Below are 14,671 nucleotides of genomic sequence, written 5' to 3' on the forward strand. Positions count from 1 at the left end.
GCCACTAACATCAGCGGAGCTCCAGGAAGCCTTTAAATCCATGAGTAATAGGAAAGCTCCAGGTCCAGACAGGTTCCCAGTAGAATTCTACAAAGAATTCTGGATCATTCTGGCTCCAACATTTTTCAGAATGGTGAGGGAAATCAAAGAGAGCGGCAGATTACAGCCAAACATGAATTCAGTCAATATTAGTCTCTTGTTAAAACCAGGCAAAGACCCAGCATTTCCAACCAGCTATCGCCCAATTTCTCTTATTAATGTTGATCTCAAAATAATTTGTAAAGCCCTGGCCAAAAGATTAGAGAAGGTAACCCCCTTCATAATACACCCTGACCAAACTGGTTTCATTAAGGGTAGACAGTCATCCACAAACTCGCGTAGATTACTTAATTTGATAGATTTCTCTTACAGTAGAAACATAGAAACTAGTATAGTATCTCTAGATGCAGAAAAGGCTTTTGATAGAGTTAACTGGAAGTTCTTATTTGCAACTTTACATAAATTTGGTTTGGGGAACTTCTTCATAAACTGGCTACAAACATTATACAGTTCACCAACTGCACGTGTCAGGACGAATGACCAAATATCAGCTAGCTTCTGTCTTCAGAGGGGGACCAGGCAGGGATGCCCACTCTCCCCCTCACGATTTGCTATCTTTATTGAACCACTAGCAGCAGCAATTAGGCAAACAACAGATATTAAAGGGATAAAGTGTAAGAAAATAGAACATAAGATCAGTCTTTATGCAGATGATGTTTTACTCTTTCTCCAGAATTCTCAATCCTCTCTCTACCAAGCAATAGAAATCTTTTTCCAGAGTTTCAGATTACTCTATAAACTGGTTAAAATCCACAGTTCTACCAATTAATTTCTCATTTGTCAATTTGCTTAATACACAATTGGAGTCAGGGAATATCATACCTGGGAGTTAATATCTCTCCCAAGTTAGCAGATCTAACAAAACTAAACTACATCCCACTTTTAAGGAAAGTGGAAGATGATCTTGCAAGATGGAAATCCTTACCAATATCACTCATGGGGAGAGTGGCTACAATTAAAATGATGGTCTTACCCAGAATGAATTACTTATTCTCGATGATCCCAAACAAACCACCAGCTGACTGGTTTAAATCTCTGGACTCCTCAATTACTAAATTCCTTTGGCAGGATAAACCTCCACGAATTAGCTTAAAAACGCTTCAGAAGACCAAAGACAGAGGAGGACTGGATTTACCCAACTTTTATTATTATTTCTTAGCCAACAGGCTGCAATATATACCAAGATGGTTGCAAGATAACCCACTAGATGAGTCCTGGTTAGATATAGAACTAGAGCTGAAACAACTAATCGATTTAATCGATTATAATCGATTATTAAAATAGTTAACAACTTTTTTAGTCATCGATTAGTTGTTTAATAATCATATTTTACTGCATAAAGTCTATTTTTTACCACAATCTGACATCGGTTACAATCTGTTAAATTTGCCGCCAGTGTGTGGCAGTAATGAGCCACTGATCTACCAGTGGGGCCGTAGAAGAAGAAATTAGCCAATAAGTGCCCTCGGTTTTCATGATGTATCACGTTACTGACGCGCATCTTGCTGTGAGAGATGGCGGATCAACAAGAAATACGGAAGAAAAATAGAAGCGACAAAACAAGAGAAACCCCGGACAAAAACCTCACGAGTATGGGAGCACTTCACTAGATGCCTTGAAAAGACCGGTGACCTACAAAATATGCAAAAACCATGGCACGACGGAAGCACGACGTCCCTAAGTGAACATTTGAGACGAAAACGTGGGGGCTGATGCAGCAGAGCAATGTCCGGTAAGTAACAGAAAATAAACAAGCTAACGCAGATCACATTTGGGACTTAGTGTTAGCTGAGTCCGTTATAGTGGATGTTAAACATGTTTTTTTTTTTTTTGCCGCGTCAGTTTACGGTGTTCTACTTCTGATTGACTAGATGCAATCGTGAATCTCCTCCGTGTTGTGAATCATGCGCTTGCCAAATTTAGCACGTCTGTTTATAAGAATGTTCTCGTTAAGAGAAAAACGGCACAAACCCATAACTATGTTCCTCATTCAAAAAATGACAACTTTCTCGGAGAAAAATATACAGACGAGCTGTGTCCAGGTGAATATTACGCGGCATAGTTGTACGCTTTCAATTTTTAAATACAGGAGAAATTCAGAAAGTCCTTTTTTTAACTATTAAAAGGCTGTTTTACTATCTAACGCTGTAAAACGCCTCACAACACATTTTTGTCAAAATAAATGATCACTGTATATTGTTAATTAATTCAAATAATGTAATATTGATTTAGTGTTGTAGTGTGTGTGCTGCTTTATTTTATATGTGTACTTAATTCAGTTTATTTGTGTTTCTTATGCAGAAAAAAACAAGCAACGATGGACAACTACATGGGGAACAAGACACTCACCCCCAGCAATGCATACCACTTACAAACTCTATTCCAGAGTCTACATTATTTTTTATGGAATTTACCTATTTTGATGCCAAAAAATTATTCTGGACTGATATTTTGCACTGTTTAGCTCATTTTACACTGCTGACTGTGGTCATGTGCAATAAAATAGATTGCAGTCAACTGCACAATTCTCTTATGTTTTTCTTTTTCTTAACTGAAATGTATTCATCACTTGTATAGGTTAAATAGCTAAACAATAACAAACCGATTAATCGATTAATCGAAAAAATAATCGACAGATTAATCGATTATGAAAATAATCGTTAGTTGCAGCCCTATATAGAACAGACACTTTGCAATACGATAGAGCTTTCAGACTTACCATTTATTAGCTCAAGCATAAGTAAACATGAAAGCTTCAAAAGTATTAGTATCAGCACCTCTCTGACAGCATGGTGGGAGTATCTTAAAATGACAGAGTCTTCACTAGTACCATGCAGACGCACACCTATCTGGAATAATCCTGACATTTTGCAAAACAACAAAATGATGAACCTTCCGCACTGGAAAAATAAAGGAATCCTATACCTGGAACACATATATGAAGGATTGGACTTCATTCCATTTAATCAAATAGTCTCTAAATTTGGAATGGATAAGAATAGCTTTTTAGAATATCACCAAATTAAATCTGTAGTCAAACAAACATTTAAGCTCAATAAAATAGAATTACAAACACCACCAAGGGTATTAGACTTTTATAATCTCAAACCCCCCAAACTACTGTCTAAAGTATATAAGACACTGTCCAAAATAGACGATAAAATTGCAATCCCTATTGAAAAATGGGAGGTGGATCTATCAGTTAGCTTTGACCAGGACTTCTGGTCCCAAACTTGTTTAAAAACTTTTAAAATGATCAGACACCCCAATTTACAATTAATTCAGTACAAAATTCTACACAGAGTACACTATACAGGTCATCGGATGTTCAAGATGGGGTTTGTGTTGTCTGACACCTGTACACACTGCACAAACAACATTCCTGACAATTACATTCATGCACTGTGGTCCTGCCCACCTGTCCAGGAATTTTGGGGTAGAGTATGTGAGGATCTGTCAAAATGTCTGAAATTTCATGTCCCAACTTCCCCCTCTCTTTGTTTACTGGGAAACCTGGACGATGTCCCGATTGAAACATCTTTGGTTCACGTGGTTCTGACTGCCATATGCATCGCTAAGAAAACTATCCTCTTGAATTGGAAAAACAGAGAAACTCTCTGCATTAACCAGTATAGAAATCTTTTGTTAGATCATATTGCACTTGATATAGCCTCTGCTTCCACTTCAGATGAATCTCTCTGGGCCTCTTTGATCGGTTCCATCACATAGCGAGGGTGGGGGGCTGTTGATGTTGTCCTACGGGATTGTGTAGGTGGGGGGGTGTGGGGTCTGAATTTGGAGTAACCGGATGTTCCATGGAGGTGGGTTCACTGGGGGTGTCTGGGACTGGGGGGCCGTGGCCTCTGCTTGGGTTGCCTCGGGGGGTGGACTACTGGCAGTTGTGAGTGGGGCCCCTTAGGGGGCTTGGCGGCGGCCATGGGTCACTGCCTGGCGGCTGCAATGCCCCTGGGCAGGTCTGGGTGGGGGCCTGGGGGCTCGGGGTTTGGGGGTGGCCGGCCCCGGCAGGGGATCTGGGCGGGGCCTTGGGGGTCGGGTCCTGACATGTATGCTGCCGGGAAGAAGGCAGGAACACGCAGCAGTGCCTGGCCTGGGTTCGGGGGCCTCAGGTAGACCTTGGCTCCTCTGCCGTTCCATCACAGGGGAGGGGAGAGGTTCAGGAGGGGGAGGACCCAACCTTACCTGGATGTCCCATGTCTTATATATTCTGGAAGTTGTGCAAATGCAGGGATGGGCATAGATATTCTGCTGGGGTGGGGCTGGGTTGGTGCCCTCGGACTCCGTGGGGCTCTGTAATGCTGCTGCTTTGGACCCTGGCAGGATGGGCTGGGGTCTCCATGCCCTGGGTGGCAGTTTGACAACAGAGGTGCCTATTGGGGCCAGTAGGGGAGCTGGCTCCCTGGAGGGCTAAGCCCAGCCAGCCATTCCTCCCCATCCCCGCATATTTCTCTCGTCCTGCTCCCTCACATCATCACACAAACATACACATAGGATCTTGGGGGGTGGGCAAGTCAGGGAGTGCGGGTATGGACCCCATTTCCGCATTCCTGTGGCAACCTGCCCCCCAATTTTATTTGCACCTTATACACTTCCACTGACGACATTCCACACAAACACACACTTAGGGCCTTGGGAGTGAGCACATTCAACGGCATTTGGCAGGGGGATATTTCAGCCTCCTCCCGGGTGCCGGTGCCCACTTCCAATTTTACGCACTTAGACACTGATGGCTGAGGGTGTAAGTGGGGTGGTGCGGTGGCACCAGCTGGCATAGGCCGGATGATGCCCGCACTGCCCACTCACCACAGCCATGGAATACACCGCATGATCACACAACACTATATTGGAGCAGGCGGAGGGAGACTAGGGGTCTTAGCCACCTCTGTTGTTGCTAGTCCTCCTGGGGCTGGAGGCTAGGAGGGAGATCTGGCCGTCTGGTTGGGGTTTGGGGTGGTGGGTTGCTGTGCTCGGCGTTGGGCGGGGGAGCCTGCTCATCAGTACCCCAGCAGAAAGGGTCAAACTCTGGTTACCGGTGATGGTTGTACCCAGTGGGCAGCAGTACCGGGACCAGAGTGAATAGGGTGTGTATGGGGAGCATGAATGGGTGTCCGGCGTGCATTTTTGTAAGTCTTGGGTTGCATGTGCATGTGTGAGCATGAGGAAGGGAGTGTGTGACTGTGTTTGTGTATGATTGTATATGTCAGGTGGGGCCTTTGACTCCTCCCCTCTCCTGGAACCTCTCTTGATGATATAGATCTTTGTCCCCCCCTGCCACACCTGGTCTGAGGGGTTGTGCCATGGTCTGCCTGAGTGTTCGTGGCAACCGGGTCTGGGGGTTTAAGATTCAGGCATCTGCCTGATAGATCCCGGTGGCTGCCTGTTGGGGTCTGGGTCCCTGGGCTCTGCTGGGTCCCCGGCGGGGGTGGTCACCCCTGGGTCCCTGGTCGCTGGGTCCCGGGCTCGGCCGGCTAGGGGGTGGGAGGCTGCGGGCGGGACTGTGGGCTTGCCGCTGATATCTCCCGGGACTCTGCCGGCTGCTGGTTGTGGCCCCCGGGGCGATCCTCTGTGCCTCTCGGGGGGGGGGGGGGGGGGGGGGGGGCTTCCTGGTTGCAGTCTCCTTGGGGTTCATGTGTTCTGGGGCAGCGCCTGGATCTCTGGGACTTGGAGCTCCCCCCGTCTCCTGCGCATCTTTGGGGGGCGGATCTGTGGTCCCTCGCACTCTCTGTTGGACGCTCCTATAGAGAAACCTTACATAAACAATTGCGTGTACACACACAGGTGCTCACATGGTGCTCTCAAAAGTATGGGCTTGGGCACGTTCAACACAGGTCTTAAGACTATGGTGGGCACTTAATGCACTGTGATTTATTATCGTGATTCTTCAGTTAAGCAATGCTGATTATATATTTTCTTCATCAAGTTGATGCAGTGATAGCTAGATCTTGTTGTATTGTTGTTGTGTCCCTTTTTTTTTTTGTCTTTTTCTGCAGGTCTAGAAGCAGACTCTTGTTCATTGTTTATTTTTGTGGAACCCCCCCCCCCCTCTCTCTCTCTCCCCACCTTTTCTTTTCCTTTCTCTTTCACCTCTGTCTCCGTGTCTGGTCGGAATTACAATGCATTCAACAACAATAACAATAAAGTTTTAAGTATCAGGCGTGACATTAAAAGCAAACGCTTTGATGCTCCACCTGAGAGTAAATCTGTAAGGCTTGTCACCAGCATTCAGACATCAATTCTGCTTGCTTCACAGCCAGACAGGACACGGTTAAAAAAATAAATAAAAAAAAAAGACTTTTCTTTCTCTTCCTCTGTGTGTGTGTGTGTGTGTGTGTGTGTGTGTGTGTGTGTGTGTGTGTGTGTGTGTGTGTGTGTGTGTGTAACTTATGTTGAATAGTTCTGCTAAGACAAGTTTATTTTGTCTTTGTTGTTTTTAGTAGTTGGAGGTTATAATATTACCTCACTGCCTATGCATGTTTACCTGTAATCTTATTACTTTTTTTCTTCCTTTTCTCTAAGTGTATGTGTTGCTGTAGCAAGAGAATTTCCCCAATGTGGGATAATAAAAGTCTATTCTATTATATACTAGTTTATGTTTCCTGGACTCACATAGGTACATTAAAAAGACTTTTCTTTCTCTCCCTCTGTGTGTGTGTGTGTGTGTGTGTGTGTGTGTGTGTGTTTGTGTGTGTGTACATGCATGTGCACGTTTATCTTGGTGCACGTGTAGATGATGAATATGTGTCTGCCATGTTCTCAGACTCCCCAAACAGAGAAAGGAGCTCTCGGATAGAATACACAACAGGGACAGAGACAGCTTATTCCCAGACAATGTCAATAGCTCGAGGGTAAAATCATTTGTTACCTTGGCGAAATCGCTCTAAATGTATACATTTATTATTGTCGCAATTTAATTGATGGTAGGGCACCAAGAGAAATACCAAGGGTCTGTATTACTCTCCTATCTCATTTACAAATCACACTTTGCAAAGCTTCAAGGACATGTGAGACTCCTCCAAGACAAAGACAAAATGGATATGTGATTCCAACCCCTATTATTGTGAACTTACACATTAGCCTTGCTGTAACTGGTAACTGGTCAAAAAGAAGGGTGCATAAAATGGAAGACAGACACACACATACACACTTACAAATTGTAGTCTAAACTATATATGTTAGATGTCCTCTCTGCTTGATGCATGCCAATGATCTAACCCTTCTCAAACAGACTAAAGTGATTGCAGAAACCACTAAGATTGGGTTAAGAACTATCCAACGCATTATTAAAAGCTGGCATCATTTTTACTTACATTCCGTCTTATTTTTACGTTATTTTGGCATATTTAAATATATTATTATATATTTAACTTATATATACATATAAAAAGTTCTTTTTAAAATTTTACTTTCATTTTTTTATAGTTTATATTGTATTTTTATTTAATATTTATATTGGCCTCACTCAAGAGAAATGTTTTATAGCCGTATTTGTCAGTGTAACGGAACGGAATGACTGTGTTTTTTCCCTTCTTTGCACAAGACTAGTCTGCATGAGATATAGTCAAGGTCTCATGCATTCCTTCTAACCTGCTTATTTTCAGCTCAACAAAAGCATGAAGAATGAACTCTTTTCTTTTAATTAATCAAAGAACTCTATTTTAATAAAGCTAATCCATCAAAGTGTTAGTCAATAAATAAGATGTGACCGATCTGTGAAATCAAAATATTAATCACCTTATTATAATCCTATAGAATATAAAGATACTGTGACTTTAAGTGTTCCAACAGAACGCATTTCACATAGCGTTAAAAAGACATAACGCATTCCTTACACTGATCTGACAGAGGCGTGGTTTTGATGGTGTTTGGTCATTTTTCATTCGGCAATAAATCATAACATCAAAAGTATAAAACTATCCCACATCAGCTCTAACGCCAGTTCAAGGTGTTCCAGAGTAAGTGACGGAGTGGCCAATCCTGATCTCAACTCTTTAACCGGAAGAACAACGACAAGCTGAAAAATTTGTCACTATTCCAACAGCGACAACAGTTCCTTTCAGAATAAAAGCTGAATCATCCAGACCCAGGCTTGGGTCTCACCAGCCACCACAACCTGTCGTGTACCTGGAAGTAACTCAAAGATGGGTCTGATCGGAACCGCAGCTTTTCCTACTGGCTCGGTTCCAGAGAGGGTCCACTGGACCTCGATATTCCTGATCTACAGAGGACTTCCACGAAGGGTTGGTAGACCATGTCTCATGTTTTTATGGACCTCCTAACCAAAGCTTAATGCGTAAACAACACCTTCAGTTCCCGTCAGAACAATCGCTTCTTCGGATTTGCCGGTTCGGATTTAACATCACACGTCATCCATTCACCGTCTCTTCCATTTTAGTTACACTATACATTTAGTTTTATAGTCAGTCTAGTTTAATTTGTTAGCAGTGGCGGCTGGTGAAAAATATTTTTGGTGGGGCTGTGCTATTTTTTATTTTTAAACAAACTTGTGCTTTCTGAGCTTTGTGCACAACTTCACTATTTCCTGAATTAAGCACAGCTCTTTTATTTCCCGTCTTACATCATTGGACAAACTGATTAATCCAGTTGTGTGACTATTGGCACGCTGCCTTGCGGACCAAGGTTGAGAAATACTGCATTAAATTTCACATAAAATAACACGACCATAAATGGTAAATAGGCAATGCAAGAGGCAAGTAACAAAAACATTTTGTTTAATTTCAACATTTGAGTGAACACCAAAAATTATGAGCAGGTCACGGTTACAGTAATGGTAGTAAACACTACTTAGACAAAATGCCAGAAATTTACACTGTTAAATATTTCTGGAGTGTTGTGCCAAGGTCAACTTTATACAAAGATCAAGTGGATGCATTTGTGTGTGTGTGTGTGTGTGTGTGTGTGTGTGTGTGTGTGTGTGTGTGTGTGTGTGTGTGTGTGTGTGTGTGTGATACCTCATTTGTACAGAAATTTTGCCCTTCTGTCCTTCTGAGTGGCAAAGCTCTCGATGAGCTTTTTATTGAAGTCAGGAATGTTTGTGACAAGCTTTTTTTTTCCATGGAGAGCATGACAAGAGCATTCAGCCTATCCTGTGTCATGGTGTTCCTCAGGAAAGTCTTAATTAGGGTTGTCACGGTAACCGGTATAGCGGTAAACCCCGGTAAAAAAGTTGACAATAAAAATAACCGTCCAGTTTTTAAAAAACTATATTATCTCGGTGGGTTTACCGTGGCCGCGGTTTCAGCGCGGTGACCCTTACCAGCCACCGTCGCTTCAGCTGAAGTTCCCGCGGCGCGCACACGCACTTTTTAGTTTGCAACGGCACCAAAACTTTGAAGCTGAAATAATGGCCGAAGGAGGAGACGGCAGCGCCCAGGACATCCATCAGCCCTCAAAGAAGACTAAATCGGAAGTATGGGCATATTTTGGATTTCTGAAAAACGCTGAGGGACAGTTAATAGAAGACGGCTATCCCGTTTGCAGAACGTGCAGGAAACAAGTGTCTGCAAAAGGCAGCAACACTTCGAATCTCATGGCACATCTGCGTGACCATCACCCACGTCTCCACAGCCAGTGCAAGGTAAGTCAACATGAGCATTTTAGCTTAAATGCATGACGCGAGGACTTTTGGCTGAGGGAGAATGCAACGAGACACTATATACTGCAGCCGCAGCGTCCTCTGCCAACATTTAAACCGTGTCACGGACACCCTGTTGCTGGATGAAGCATCTTATTTGTTGATGATGAAGAGAAATATACAATTAGTTCCTTGTCATTGATTTGTTTACTTGTTCAATGCCATTTATACTTGAACATTTGGATTTGATTACATAGTGTAGTAGTTATTTTAGTAATTTGTTTAAAGTGGCTATTTATTTTAAATACATATTTTTTAAGGTTGACTTGTACAGTGCTCAAGTCAAGTGTGGACTGGAGTTTTAGATTTTCATTTTGATAATGAAGAAAACAAGTATATGAGAAAACAAGTGGTGTTTCTTTGATTTGTTTACATATTGTTTATGTTTCGAATGTTTGGATTTGTATAATTTAAACCTGCACTGACTACTGTAACATGTTCCAGAAAAAGAAGATATTTGTTCCTTTACTTGTGAAAAGTTGCACTTTTGCTAAGGCTTTGTGTTATTTTAGGTTTAATAAACACTGTTAAACCTTTTCAAAACTATTTCAGTTTGTGTAGAACAGGACTATCAATGCTTTCTGAACATATGCAACACCGTTTAAAAAATACCGCGATAATACCGAAAACCGTGATAATTTTGGTCACAATAACCGTGAGGTTAAATTTTCATACCGTGACAACCCTAGTCTTAATCCTCTTTAAAGTAGAAAAGCACCTTTCTGATTCGGCTGTGGTCATGGGTGTGGTGACAAGAATCTTCTTTTGTATGGCTCAGGATGGTGTGAAAAACCTGTCATATGATAAATAAAAAACAACAGATAAGTACATAGGAAACACTTTCATAGGAAATAATGTCATCAGTATCCTCTTACAAATGTCATATTTCCCAGTTTTTGGGACAATAAAACATTTCTGATTCTCAATCAGATGTTTTTACATTTGAGGTAAAAACATCTAATTGAGAATCAGAAATGTTTAATTGTCCCAAAAGCTGGGAAATTTGTTTGCTGCAGCAGAAGTGTAACAAGTAAAATGGAATCAGATTGATGTATGTACAAATTTACATGAAATTCACATTTACGTGATTAAATATGTATAATAAGTATGTGTGTTGAAATTAGTTTTTACAGTTATTGCACATTAAACATGTTATTAAACAAATGTCCCGGTTTGTGGGACAACCAAGGATTTCTGATTCTGATTGTCTTGTTCACAGAAATGTAATGTACAGCTTACCTCTGCACCCAGCTGCTGTTGTTCCCTGCATGGCAACGTTAGCTCTGCTGCCTAGCATGGCTAGCTTCACCGTGTTGTTGTCCATGTGTGCCCGGGATGACTCGTGTTTCTTCCCCTTCTCAGAAAAATGTTTCATGTCTGTAACTCCTGACTCATCCATGCCTTATCTGTCCCAGCCGTTTTGAATAACAAACACGGAAAGCAAAATAACGCATTAGCGTGATTGCATCCAGCTAGCCAAGCCTTCTTGGTGTACCAATTTCGGGAGAAGCCTAGTGTGTACAGTTTACCTCTCTCCTTCTCCTGCTGGCTTATACGTCGGGCTGATCTGGTCCAAGCTCTTTGACATTAAGTTTTTCCACCATAGTTCTCCTCTCGAACGGATAGTGGGGAAGAGACCGAACTGAATTCAGTGGCTGCTGAGATCCGGTATCCATGCTGGTTGTAGTCACCGGCGGCGTCCATGTTACATCTGCGTCACGACCAAAAACGACTCTGCCGAGTTCTACCGAACACCAACGAATCCTTTGGCGGTAGCTCCATCGCCCATCATGCTACTGAAACGTTCTGAAACAACGTCGACGCTGATTGGATACATTCCCATTCCTACCCTTTGATATTCTTGTCAGCAATTGGACAGCTGGTCTCGTCCTGTTTGGGCGATTGAAAAACAGCACACAGCCTCCGCCGCTCGGCAGAGACCGGCAGAGATCGGCAGAGACCGGCAGAGACCAATATATATATATATATATATATATATATATATGATTTATTTTGTTACAAAACACACAATTAACTTAGGATATGTGATTATTGTTAATTTTATTTATTTATTTTTTTAATAAAAATTAAAAACACGGAAAAACTGGGAGGGCGGCGCCCTATCGCCCTCTACTGGCCAGCCGCCACTGTTTGTTAGTAATAAAATTCTTAACTTTTAAACTTGACTCTCTCTCTCTTCTGTTGTCTCTGAGTGAACACGAAGCGGTTATCTAATCCCTGCATTAAAAAGATCCAATCTTCTGGTTTAAATAACCCACCGATCCATAAGGCGGATTTCGTATTTCCTATGGAATTCCACGCCTTATGGCTCATTAAATAACTGTAATCTATTTCATTACATCAGGTTTTTTGCGCTCAGTCAGGGTGGACCTTCCCTTGTATGAAAAGATTTTTTGATCCAAAGAAAGATCCTTATGTGGACCAGATAGCTGGAATACGTGGAATATTTATATACTGTAGATTGGGACGTAATTTTACTTTTAATTTCACATTAGTAATGTCTATGTCCTGAACATGTTGAAATAAGCTTCAGATCGTGTTGTTGCATCTTGTTTACTGTCATAAAGCACACAGGACAGGCCAGGCTAATCTTTTGCTAGCTCGGTTAGAATTCTTATGGGGTGGGGTTACTTGAATAGGAGAGTTCCCAGACCCTTTCTCTGTGCAGAATCAAACAGAGGAGGAGTCTGGCAGGCCAGGCTAATATTTTGCTGGTTTTAGCCAATTCTAGCCAAGCAAAATTTTTGTTTCTTCATCTAGTTTTCTGTCATAATGAACACAGAGACTTCATTCTTCTTTTCCCCGAATATGAGAACAGGTGCGGTATAGTCTCCTCACCTCTATAAATCCCAAGATGCACTGTGGGACAGATGTTGTGAGAAATTCTGTTCCCCTAAAATCTGCTCCTCCATGCCATGGAGATGCAAAGTGCACTGGGAGAAAGTGTGCAGTAAGGCAGAAGTGTGCAAATAATTTCCAAATTGAGACAGGGAGCATTACATCATCGACCGTGATGCATGCCAGGATGCTGGTCGCTGTGAAACGTTTAAAACAGTCCTTTACTAACAATTTTCAAACAAACAACCACACAATTATTTGAAATAAATTTACTTTCATTGCTGCTTTATCTAAAAGTTTCAAAGCATCAGCTAATTGTCCTAAAATGAACCACTTTCATTAGAAAATACATATTTTCAGAAAAGTCACTTGAGCCTTGTGGGTAATTCCCTTCATCTAAGTTCACATCACTGTGAATTTGGGTGAAGTTCGGATCAAGGGTGCAACAGGGGCATGATCAACTTCCGCATTTGAGAATCGAGACACATTACGCACTCGCACCCCTGGTAGGGATCGCACAATTCACCAAGTTGTGATGACGATACAGCAGGTCTGATCATCTGTTGATGTTGCTGCTGATCACAGCTGGTCACTTAATGACAGACTAAAGAAAATAAAACAACAGTTTTCTTTTTATAACTTAGTCACCCCAGAAATGTTCTGTTGGATTATACAGATAGTAAGTAAGTAGTAAGTGAGTAAATTTTATTTATATAGCACTTATCACAGACATAGAATCACAAAGTGATTCACATAGATCAAAACAAAATAAAACAAAGTCATCCAATCTTAATGATCTCAAAACAGAAATAGATTAACATCAGAAAAGATCAAGTGATACAATTAAAAAAATTCATAAACAGACGAAAGATTATTACATAATTGAGTTAAAAATAAGAAAAGAAAATAAGTAGGTAAAAGCAGCTTGAAATAAAAGGGTCTTTAGCTGTTTTTTAAAAGGGTCCAGACTGTTAATGCTACGTAAGTGTAGGGTTTGGTAAACTGAGTGATTTAAGAGATCAGTATATATTACCTCTACTTATGACCAATAAGCTGTGATACTCTATATAAATATAGAAAATCAACCTGCTTGGTCTTTACTGTGTTTAATCAGAAGATTCTAGGATTCTTTGTTTTATTCAGGGATTGTAAGCACTTCGTTTTGATTCAAGAAAGAGTCAGGTTTGTGAAAGTAAGAATTTATTGTTTAAACTATTAAAACATGACAAGTTAACTAACATTTACTATGATGGATGAATCTAGATGGAGGAGATGTGATGTATGGCGCCTATGTGTGAATGTGATGTTATCAGAACTTCCGTATCTAGGAAAGCTGAGTTCTGGGTGTAAAAGAATTTGGTTTGCGTTAAGCTATGAAGTTAATTCTTATCAAAAAGCATCAGACGCAATCACACTGTGTTCTGCCTCACCCTTGGAGACCCTCTTGATGGATCCAGAGGTCATCGCGGTCGGATGACCTCTTAGCACCCAGGTCCAATAGATTGACCACAACGCCGACTTCTCCAGTCCAGAGAAGTCGCCAGGCACACAGGTTGGATGGAACCGTTTGCATCTAGACCCTTAAGGAGTCGGAACAAAATCAGCTTTGTTCTGCTGGAACCGATTGCTGTGTCAGCTTCGCAACAACCTTGACAGCGTGTCAAAGCTGCTCATTTAAAGAGGGTTTCACCACGGACGGCCATTTCCGTAGCTTCCTCTAGAACTCTGTAGAGCTGGAACACTGACTGATGAGGCTAAAATAGAATTAAAATTAGCAACTTCTCTTTCAGTTCTTAAAAAACTTATCTGTAAAAATTTTTTTGAAGAGTGTTAATTTGATGTTGATGGATGGATTTGTGTTTTATTTTTATTTGGGTTGTTGGTTCATTGTGGGAAATTTAAAAATTGTTTTGTAAGTAGGTTAGGTAATTATATAAGCTATTGCTTCTGCCTAAACCTGTTCAGTCATGAGATACCAAATAGACACCATATACAAATGAATGCATATGTTAGTGAGAAATGGTATTTGTATCTATTTGTATG

General features: G+C 41.5%; 1 long non-coding RNA gene across 1 annotated transcript; it reads left to right on the plus strand.

Moving 5' to 3' along the window:
• Positions 1 to 1,265: 1,265 nt before the first annotated feature.
• Positions 1,266 to 2,624, plus strand: LOC129163369 (uncharacterized). The gene is made up of 2 exons (XR_008563232.2): positions 1,266 to 1,831; positions 2,401 to 2,624. It is a non-coding gene; the product is annotated as an uncharacterized lncRNA (long non-coding RNA).
• Positions 2,625 to 14,671: the final 12,047 nt, after the last annotated feature.

The sequence above is a fragment of the Nothobranchius furzeri genome, chromosome 5 (genome assembly GCF_043380555.1).
Source record: "Nothobranchius furzeri strain GRZ-AD chromosome 5, NfurGRZ-RIMD1, whole genome shotgun sequence".
In the NCBI taxonomy this organism is placed as follows: Eukaryota; Metazoa; Chordata; class Actinopteri; order Cyprinodontiformes; family Nothobranchiidae; genus Nothobranchius; species Nothobranchius furzeri.